Consider the following 8,968-nt stretch of genomic DNA (forward strand, 5'->3'; position numbering starts at 1 on the left):
TCACTGAAGCTATTTATTTTTCATCAATTACGTATTTTAACAATAAGAGTCTCAATACTATCAAACAATAGGCTAACAAGTTTAACTTATCTGCTCAGTCTGAACACTACCCCCAGTCTAGTGTACGTGATTGCAACAATGATTCACAATAGTTTATCTAAACAGATTAAAGGCACAGAAGTCAAAAAGGCTTAGTTGATGTCTCCAAGACTTGTAGGGTGTTGTTTTGTCAACTTACACCGCCGTATAAGTTATCTTCAATTTGCTGTGCCTCGTAAATTGTCCTCAATAAGTTGTACCCTGTAAGTTGTTCTCATGCAATACAATTAAACTACTTATATATATATAATAATAATCATGCCACAATAAAAACCAGAATAAAAAACTTCTGTGCAGTTCTATAAAATATGCTCACGCATGCAAGAAAGCTTCTAGATTTCCTTCTAATAATGACCATAGATTTCTATTGAATTACCTGGATGAGGAAAATGGCTTGGATGCAGCTGGTCAAAATATAATGGAGGACGTGAAGACTCTCGTTTGCATTGTGTTTGTAGAACATACTTCGTATTATCGAATCTAAATAATATGAAAAGTCGCTGGTGGAGGTTGCGTTCTGATCTTTTAGCAAAGTTTTAGGAAAATTGTATCTTGTTCATTCATTGTCAGTATATCCAATGTTTGCCAGTATTTGAAAAACATTTGTATTTTAGGATGTTCAATTAAGACCGTCAGTGAGTGTTTTGCTTGCTATTTTCATGTTCATATATAATAAAACGAAGACATAATATTTTTGTTTTGTTTATGTTTCTTTCAAATTTCTTGAATAATTAAACAAGTTTGTATGTTGCAATTTTCAGCCGGTATTTCAATATTATGCTAAACATTTATCAGCATTTACAGTCTTTCTGTGCAATTTAATTTATAAATAACATTTAATTATAAGTACTAGATAAATGATCAAAGTATTAAAGTGAGCATATGCACTACGATAAAAACATCGCGAAGTTATAATTCAAATATACATCTAATGTTTTGCTCAATCAATGTTCACTATATTATTTAAAAAATGTTATGATTAACAACAATAAAAATCATATGGTGTAATACCCTTGTTTTACATAACAATATATTCCTACGATGGTTCAAATTCCTTTGCAAAAAAACATTTATTATACACGGAATTAAAGGATGCGTATGATTTTTTTATGAGATGAATTCAAGAAAGTTGAAGTCGTAATCAGTTCAAGGTATGATACAGAAAATATAAATAAAGTTGTAATTTCTATACGTCATAGATGATCGGTTATTTTATCTGTAATATTAATGATTTCGTAATTTGAATATATTCTTGGCTTGCTTTAATTCTCAAGCTTTAAAATTTTTACAAAACCAATATTACTCAACAAACATTTAACAATTATTTGTCGTGTGTTCCTTTAAAACAGTGAGTTATGATTAAAGGGAAACATGATTCGACGATTTTAATTTAAATGCAGACCTGGAGTCCGGCGACTCGACGATTTTAAAATCAATAAAAATTATTCATAACATGAATTTACAGTTAATAACAGAATAAGGCCAAATTAAGCGTTGTATTTATTAGTCTTCTAATATAAATTTGAATCCACCGCTGAATGACTAGTATGTAGCGTAGACACACTATAGATGAATTTTGATGTGAACTTTTTGTATTTTAAAAGTAAAATATTTTGTTAGAGCTCTTGCACTAACCTTTTTCAATGTCTTATTTGCGTCTAAGCCATCTATACGACGACATGTGAATTATATATAATTTAAATAAACTCTTTCATGGTAGGTGAGTGCGTACGATTTAAAACTCAACGTAAAGAATTCCTTTCTTACGAAGGAGCTTAATTGTTTTGTATTTTCTGTTGTTCCTTTTCTTTCGGACCGAAATGTAATGTATTTCTTGAGATATTAACGAAGTTGCTTGACGGAAATGTCGTCGATGCTCTGAGATTTGTATTTATTTTGGCAATAAAAATTCTTGAAGAAGTCTATACCCGTATACTAAAAGCTCACTCACATTCACATATATTGAGAGCGACATAAAAATCACACTCTATCTAATCTTCAGCAAAGTTATTTCTCCATCTATGGCAAGATTTTCTCCTAGATATTTTAAATCATAGAATCAGTTGAGAGAAACTGAGGATTTGAATATGTATAAAGTGATTTCGAAGCCCCACTCATTGACTGTGTAATGCTTGGCATATTTTCGGTGCGCATGCGTTAAGTCCACCGTTTTTCTGGCTAGTAACTTGACAACAGTGTACTATGAAGTTGTATTGACAAAAAAGTGATTTTGGAATATTAGTCATCTCATACGCAGAGCAAAAGATTTTGAAAGATGGCAAAAGGTTTTAAGAAAACAGGAAAGATATATAAGATATATGTATTGTGAGATCTCATAGTTTCATTGCTAACAAGTACGTAAATGTTTGTTCATTAGTAAATTCAAGCGTTTCAATGTAGGTTATAGGATTGTAAATATGAATATGTTAACGAAAGTCAAAAATAGAATTATAAATTGAACGAGACTTAGCTGAAATCGAAGTCGATAGCGCTCTATCTCAGATGACTTCCTAGTTCCTGAACAGTAACTCATTGAATTTCAATCAAACTTCAACTTCAGGTAAGTCTCGTTTAATTTTCTAATTCTATTATGTCACTGTTCTACGTCACTAGGTAGTCATGTAAGATTGTAAAGCAATGTGGAGACGAGCGATAACTAATAACAAAATTATATAATTGAAATTTCACATTTCATGACTCACAAATGGCAGAAAATAGATCATTGCCAAAGTTTTTCGCCTCAATTGGTTTATTATAAAATACTTGAAAAGTTTGTTCAGTACGCCATATAGCTGCATTCATAACAGTGTCCATAGAAATATTCAATGCGTTTGCCGCAGAAGTTGATGCAGTTCTAGTACTGTGTGCACTGTAAACCTCAGTATATATACCAGCATCCTTTAACACGTATTTTAACCATGGAGAAATGGTCGCTGAAGTGACCGAATGAAAAGATTTTTGATAGCTCAATAGGAGTTGTCTAGCCCCATTTCGTATGGATGCTGTGGCATTTAGGTAATGGGACAAGTAATTGAATACACATAACCCAAGCTCTGGTGGATAAGCCCGAAATTCTACAAGAGCAGCATCTTTACCAGGTTTATATGTTTTGAGCAGTTGGTGCACATGAAAATCTATTTAATCTTCTTTCTTCTCAATATGAGAAATATCCAATCCATAAAGTGTTTGGCATCGCTGACCAGATAATAAAACTAAAAGCATTACTGTTTTTAGTGTTAATGATTTCAAATTGAGATCTTTTGGAGTATGGAGATTTCAAAGATGTTTGAATACCACTGAAACGTCCCAGACCATGGCATATCTAGGAAGAAATTGTCTAGCAACAAATACACCTTTAACAAACCTAGCAACGAGTGGATGTGTACCAAACGAGATGCCACTTGGTAGCATTAGGATAGTAGATAAGGCGCTCCTTGCGGTATTAATACCGCTGTAAGATAAACCTTCATGGTATAATTTTGTAAGAAAATTAATGCCCTCTTCTACAGAGGACGCGATAGGATCGATATTGTTTGCGTTGCAATATTATCGCCAACGGTTAAGGTATGTAGAATATTGCTTCTTGGTGCCAGTCGGCCAAGACTGCTGGATGATTTGGGAAGCCTCTGGTGAAATGCCTCTATCAGAGAGGAGTTCCCCGATAAATGGCTAAGTAAGAGCTCCAGTTTTGTATTGAGAGGGTGGATTTGATCCGGATGAGCTGGAAGAGTTAAAGTCGTTTTTCCTCTAGGTAAAACAACGGGATGTGCTATTAGCATCTGCATTAAAGCTGGCCACAACTTTGTGTTGGCCAGTTAGGGCTAAGACTAGTCCTGTGCTTTTATCTTGTACTTTTTTTGTAACACTTGCGAAACTATGCTAAAAGGTGGGAACGCATAAAATGTATAATCGGCCCACGATATCGTAAAGGCGTTGACAGCCATAGCATATGAGTCAGGTTGGTATGAAACATAGGGTTTAACTTGATTTTTCAACCTTAACGCAAACAAATCAATGTTGGGAGTTACGTCTAGTTTTTGAATGACACACGTAAAAAGAGTCTTGTTCAACTGCCATTCTGTTTCTCTGCGTGATATTCGAGATTCTCAATCCGCAATGACATTTTTTAATTCTTGAATGTGCGCTGCCATCAACCAAATATCATACGAAATGCAGTAGGTCCAGACATTTCATGTCAACTTCTGAAAGGACTTGAGTAACATGCGCCCATTTGATTAATGCAAGCTACCGCAGTAGTATTATCAATTAATACCTTTACAAGCTGAATTTTTATTTCTGAAGAAATTGACTCATGAGCAAACAATACCGCAAGAATTTCAAAATAATTTATATGATTGGAAGCCTCCAAGGGCGTCCAGTTACCCCCAGCACATACACCATTTTGGGAGCAGCCTCACCTTGTCAACGACGCATTTGTTGCTTATTGTGAGTAATTTGCCTGTAAGTCGTGCATATTGATGACTGCCACCATCGTAAATAATGTATGGCCTCAGAAGGCAGTGTCATTGTTTTTCAAAACTACCCCGGTTTAACTTAAGGGCATCGCTATTATTCATTATTATTCATTTCCAGCCAACAATAATGCAAATGACCGTACATTACGCCTGGTAGACTCGAAGTTAGAGTGCCCAAAATCCATGTTTACGCCAATTAGAGTGTGTTCAATTTAGCGTACAAAGAAAATAACAGAATTAATGACTCCAGTTTGAGACTGACTTTATTAACGTTATTAGCAATATTTGTAATGTAACAGATGTTCGCCACACATTATTTAAGCCCCAGTTAACATTTAAATACGTAATAACAGAGTTGCGTCGGGATCTTTTATCATTACAAGAACGTTTACGGACGTATTTCTCTCAATATCAAGGAGAATGATATTTGGTTCCCGACATCCATCAACAATATATTTATTGGAGACGTTTAAACTAAATATTCCTCATGAATTTTAAGTGCGCTTTGTTTCTAAATTTGATTTTCGTTGCCTGAAGAAATTGCGCCAGCTTGAATCGCTACTTTTCTAAAGCTGAATCATTTTTCATTCCAGTGAAAGGAAAATGTTCATAGCAATATGTGTTTACCAAGTTTGAAAGTCCTCATGTACCACTGTCAAGACTTGAGACACAATCACCAAACTCGTATTTCAAACCTGTTCAACTTTACCACTTCGTTAATAAATTAATCATATCTTTATTTGAAAAGCAAATTCATACACTGGTTCACTGAAACAATTTAACAATTTTTGCACATTCTGTACGAAGTGCTGGCTCACTCCTCTCAAAACTTCACTCGAACCATGGGACTGTATTTTGACAAGGATATTTGATAGGATATTTACAGTTGTTTTGCACGATTTTTACGTTACGGAGTTCCAAGCGTTGAATCTTCGCGGTAAGTAATATTTAAATTGATATCGTTAAGATTATGGACAACCGTCAATCCTTAAACTGAGTTTTTGAGCCAGCAAAGCTGCGAAGCGGCTAGGAAGGTAAAAAACGTTTCTGGTAATGACGGAGAAAGCAAAGATTTCACTGAAAGTCCACCGTAGTAGATTTTTCGTCGCAATAATGGGCGAATCGCTGATTGCTTCTTTCCATAGCGAGGATCGAGAGTTTGCAGCAGGTCAAGAGTTTCTCGCAAAATTTGAAGGTGAGAGCCGGTTTATTGCCAGTGCCGCCTGAAGAGCGTATTAAGAAACCGCTTCACGTTCGACTCATCCGTGAGTCGGAAGACATAGAGAAAGTTTGTGTTATCCTTCGTGTCCTTTATGTTTTCGAAGCTCTGGGAGAGGAAGAAAACGTTCAATCTCAGATGATAGCTATACATCGTAAAGAACTTATAGAGGCATTCCCTCTGCGTTCCGCATTTGAGATTCATGACGCAGATGTCGTCAATAATGACATAGGACTTCGATTCTATACTCTTATCCTTGATCGATTCAGGCATGACGGAATAATGCTTCAAGACCGTGTTAGGTTGAATATATTGATCAGCGGACGTGCTCGATATGACGTACAGCCTATTTGGACAAACGTGAGCAAGGAGCCGTTTCATGAAGAAGCTCTCGCCAAAATTGCTCTGACCCAATAGAAAAATATTTTGCCCCTTTTTTTGAGTGAAGGCAGAAGCTCGTCAAACCATTTTTTTCGTAAAATTAAAGCCTGTGGATAGCGGGGTATTTGCCACTGCAAGTGCTAGAATGGCACACGATAACACTCGAAAGAACACGAGGCGCAGGCGCCTGTGATGGCGTTGGGACAACTGACCCGGGGGGGGGGAAATAACAGCAGAAAATCAATTTCGGAAAGATATGCACCGCTCTAAATGTTGAACGACTGCACGATGTGGGCGCTCGTCGGGGTCGAGGACGCGCTCCGTTAGGCCGGGGAGATAATGTTGCTGATAGACTAATGGAAATTTGAAGCTGCCGCGGGCGCCGAAGCAAAGACATTGGGTGCAAAACTTGTGGCTGACGATTTCAACCAAGAAATGTCCCTCGATTTTGCACGATTTGCTGCTCTTTTGCCTGTGCTCTTTGCAGCATCCAGGAGCATGCTCTTGAATTCATCCAAACCGCTATTCTTCGTTAGCCCCATGGTCTTCTGTCGTGTTCCTGCTGTTCTAGGCGCTGCGCACTTCGACGCCGCCGTCTTCCGTCTTGTTGTCGACCTTGGCGCTGCGGGTGCTCTTCGAACTGTTCCCGTCGTCTTGCGAGGCTTTCCAGCACTCAATCTTTTTGCGCCGCCCTTAGTCCGCTGGATGGCACATATTTCACGCGGTAGTGGTCACGCGGTAGGGGTCAGACATGATCTGTTAAGAATACCCGCGCCGAAGATACTGTTAACGATGTGTCTCCAAGCGAGCTGAGCCCACTGAGGGCGAAGAGAATAGTGGCATTCTTCGCGTATGGGGCCATCCTGGTTGCGGCTCCCAACAGACTTGGGGGTACAGCCAATCCCCTGCAAATCATGGTTGCAGTTTGTCGTTCAGGAGGGTGCGCCTTTATTTAGTTGGCGATCTGGTGTGCCGCCCCCTTTCCTCTCAGCATGGGGAGCAGGCTCAACTCCGCCAACGCCCAAGGAAAGCCTCCACGCTGCATGAGCATTTGTGATTTGATCGGGTCGCTCATCGCTTTTTGCAGCTCCGACGGCGACACACCGGCACCCAAGCCAAACATGTGTAGGAGGGGAAGAAACCTGCCATTAATGATGTAGGGTCAAAGATTTGAGAAGTGTCAAGAGTCGTCGCCATGGTTCACCTTCGGTAAATGAGTCAGTGGCTTGTACCTCCAATTAGATAGAAGGTTCTTTGGTCATGATGTTTAAACATGGCAGCAACAACAAGCGTAGTCCTATCCGCGGTGAATCACTTTATGAAAATGGTGTCACGATTCGACGGGGTAAGGTCGTGGTTCATAGAAATCAGGGGATCGTTAAAGGATTTAATCGAACTATGGCAGAGCGATTATTCTGTTACCAGTATCATCACGAGCTAGCTAAAACCGGAACTCGGAACAAAGAATGGGTATCAAGATTTCCTGAGGTGGTTAAAGCGCTCAATAATGAAACTACTCGTATGACGGGTGAAAAACCCTCTCTTGCTATTCGGAAGAGGAGCGTTATGGCCAGACTGCCCTCGCCGGCGCTTCGTCCAGTTGGTTTCAAAGAGCGACGCTAGCCATCGGATGTTATGGTGCGGTATTTGTATGCGCCTAGCGAACTCGAGAGTGGCGAACGGCGTAGGGCGACCGATCCTATCTGGAGTGTGACCTGCCACCAGGTCGAGCGGGCTTTAGTTAAAGGTGGGAAGCCTGTGTTGTATTATTTGAGCGATAGGCCCAAGTGCGCGTTTGTGCACGAGGAGCTCCAAGTGGTGCCCTTTGGGATCGAAACACCCTGGCTTAGGCGATGGAGTCCTGTCTCGCTGTTATTTGCTGTCGCCTTTTTTATTTGCTGTCACATTTTTTATGAAAGCGAAGCTTTCACTGTAACGCTCACTCCTTGTACTACACGCACGGAGCCTTCCGCTTAGAGGTGGAGCAGCTCTTCTACGAAGGCATCAAATTCTTCGCCTATGGCACCGGCTTCTCTATGCCCGTATGCTAAGGTAGAGATCCCATCGGCCGCGATCCAGCGCTTCGTGTCCAGCGGATTCAACGATGTTTTGTTTACATAATCGCCGAAGATCTTACGCCCGCGACTGTGCAGCATATCCATACCTTGGCGGAAACGCTTTCCTTTGAATAGTGCCTCTTTGTACTGGGCATGACGGATATGCTTTTTCACGACAGCCTTTTTAACGCCCTTGGCTTTGCGCTCCTTGAGACCATCGGCTTTCAGGATAGAGTACATCATGGCCCTGAGTCCCACAAAGTCGGTGATGGGCGCCCCAGCGCAATCGTCCTTCATTTTCCCCAGCACCTTCTTGTTAGCAATGCTGAAGAGCGGATGGTCTTTGGGGTAGTTGCTGGTGTCGTACTGACTGGCGTTGCGCCTCATATTGGCGTACACGTCCTCAGCCTGGATCTCCAGCACAAGGCTGTCAGTGTCGGTGTAGAGGAGCTCTGTAGCCAGCCCGTACTGCGCCTTGAGATAGTTGTAGTACCAGTCGTACATCAGATGATTCGAGAGGTCGAGAACGCTCATGCCCACGAAGACCGGCCGGTTGAGCAGCAGACTACCTTTATTCATGTGAACTTCTGCGAACTTCTCCCGCATCGCCAAAGATGAGATGTTGGATTGGCAATGTTGAATGTTGAATGCGATCTATATTGAATGTTGGATTGGCAAAAAGTTTGTGGAGTCTCTCGTTCTCGCTTGGCCGGAGAAGCTTCACATCGACACGATTT

This window comes from Xenia sp. Carnegie-2017, unplaced genomic scaffold (genome assembly GCF_021976095.1).
Source record: "Xenia sp. Carnegie-2017 unplaced genomic scaffold, XeniaSp_v1 HiC_scaffold_4, whole genome shotgun sequence".
Taxonomy (NCBI): Eukaryota; Metazoa; Cnidaria; class Anthozoa; order Malacalcyonacea; family Xeniidae; genus Xenia; species Xenia sp. Carnegie-2017.